Below are 2,096 nucleotides of genomic sequence, written 5' to 3'. Positions count from 1 at the left end.
AATTTATACTATATGCAATGAAATAATAAATAACATTGATCAATAGAATATTATATAAACAAAGAAAAGGAGTTTTTCTTATATTATAATTCTAATATGTAAAGGAAATAGACAGGAAATAAGACTTCCAAGGAACATGAAGTAATTGTGAAAAACTTGCTAGAGGGTGCCTTGTGCAGGAATTGAAGTCACAGTTCACCAGATAAGGGATATAAGTATCAAGAGCCTTTTCATAATATATACTTAAATACCAAACATCACATCGATGGAGTTCTCTACATTTACACATAACCCTAGTGTAACTTTGAGAAACGTTCTGGATAAACATTAAGGGATGATCTACATATCTCTATATGTTTTTCAATTTTGAGTTCAACAGAGATATCGAAAAACAGAAGGACAGTTTCAACAGATTAATGTGGCATGCAACTGAAAGCACATGGGACCAGGGGAAGAAAAAGATGAAAGATGAATGGGATTTCTAGCTCACCTAGTAATGCTACCTAACATTCTCAAATATGCACTAACAAACTATGCATTTTGCCAAAGGCTTATGGAGAATGGCTAGCCAACAGTAAGGATGCTTCTAGCTCAGCTTCATGACAACAGTTCCTAACTCGATGTCATCCTTTGAAACATTAATGCTAGAGGAACCAGAATGAAGGATATATAGGAACTCCCTATGCTTCTGTGTGCTATGTTTAAAATACCAACGTGAACTTTAACAGGTAAAGATTGTGAAATAAGTGGAGAGAATTCCCCATTCTTAATTTTGTTGTTAGAGGTAAACTTGGCCACCTGTCACTGAATAAGGAATAAATATTGTGTTCACTTTCACAATGATAAGTCAACAAGTAGTTTTAATATGCCTTCTGGTTTTCAAATAACTTAAACTATTCTCAAAAACAAACTATAAGAAACTGATACAGAGTGCTCGATTTGGGAGCACATATAATAAAAATTTGAATGATACAGAGAAGATTAGCATGGTCCCTGCACAAGGATGGCATGCAAATTCATGAAGCATTCCATATTTTTTTTACAAGAACTTCAAGTCTCTGAAGAAAGAAATTGAAGAAGATCTCAAAAGATGGAAAGATCTCCCANGCTCATGGATTGGCAGTATTAATATAGTAAAAATGGCTATCCTGCCGAAAGCAATCTACAGATTCAATGCAATCCCCATCAAAATTCCAACACAATTCTTCACTGAATTAGAAAGTGCAATTTGGAAATTTATCTGGAATAATAAAAAAACCTAGGATAGGTTTTATTCTCAACAATAAAAGAAACTCTGGGGGAATCAGCATGCCTGACCTAAACCTGTACTACAGAGCAATTGTGATAAAAATCTGCATGGTACTGGTACAGTGACAGACAGGTAGATCAATGGAATAGAATTGAGGACCAAGAAATGAACCCATACACCTATGATTACTTGATCTTGGACAAAGGAGCTAAGACCATCCAGTGGGCGGGGGGGAGGGGGAGGAACAGCATTTTCAACAAATGGTGGGGCTACAACTGGCAGTTATCATGTAGAAGAATATGAATTGATCCATTCTTATCTCCTTGTACAAAGCTCAAGTCTAAGTGGATCAAAGACCTCCACATGAAAACAGAGACACTGAAATTGATAGAGGAGAAAGTGGGGAAAAGCCTCAAAGAAATGGGCACAGGGGAAAAATTCCTTAACAGAACAGCAATGGCCTGTGCTGTAAGATCAAGAATCGACAAATGGGACCTCATAAAATTGCAAAGCTTCTATAGGGCAAAAGATACTGTCAATAAAACCACCAACAGATTGGGAAAGAATTTTTACCAATCCTAAATCTGATAGGGGACAAATATTAATATATACAAAGAGCTCAAGAAGCTGAACTCCAAAAAAATAACCCCATTAAAAATGGGGTACAGAGCTAAACAAAGAATTCTCACCTGAGGAGTACCAAAGGGCTGAAAATCACTTGAAAAAATGTTCAACATCATTAATCATCAGGGAAATGCAAATCAAAACAACCCTGAGATTTCACCTCACACCAGTCAGAATGGCTAAGATCAAAAATTCAGGGGACAGCAGATGCTGGTGAGGATGT

At 36.3% G+C, this 2,096-nt stretch overlaps 1 non-coding gene across 1 annotated transcript; it reads left to right on the top strand.

Annotated features, from left to right (window-relative positions):
* Positions 1-930: 930 nt before the first annotated feature.
* Positions 931-1,038, top strand: LOC115065320. The gene has a single exon (XR_003845097.1). It is a non-coding gene; the product is annotated as a U6 spliceosomal RNA (small nuclear RNA).
* Positions 1,039-2,096: the final 1,058 nt, after the last annotated feature.

This window comes from Mus pahari, chromosome 13 (genome assembly GCF_900095145.1).
Source record: "Mus pahari chromosome 13, PAHARI_EIJ_v1.1, whole genome shotgun sequence".
NCBI lineage: Eukaryota > Metazoa > Chordata > Mammalia > Rodentia > Muridae > Mus > Mus pahari.
The sequence above is the reverse complement of the archived record's forward strand: the minus strand, read 5'-3'. Positions and strand labels throughout refer to the sequence as shown.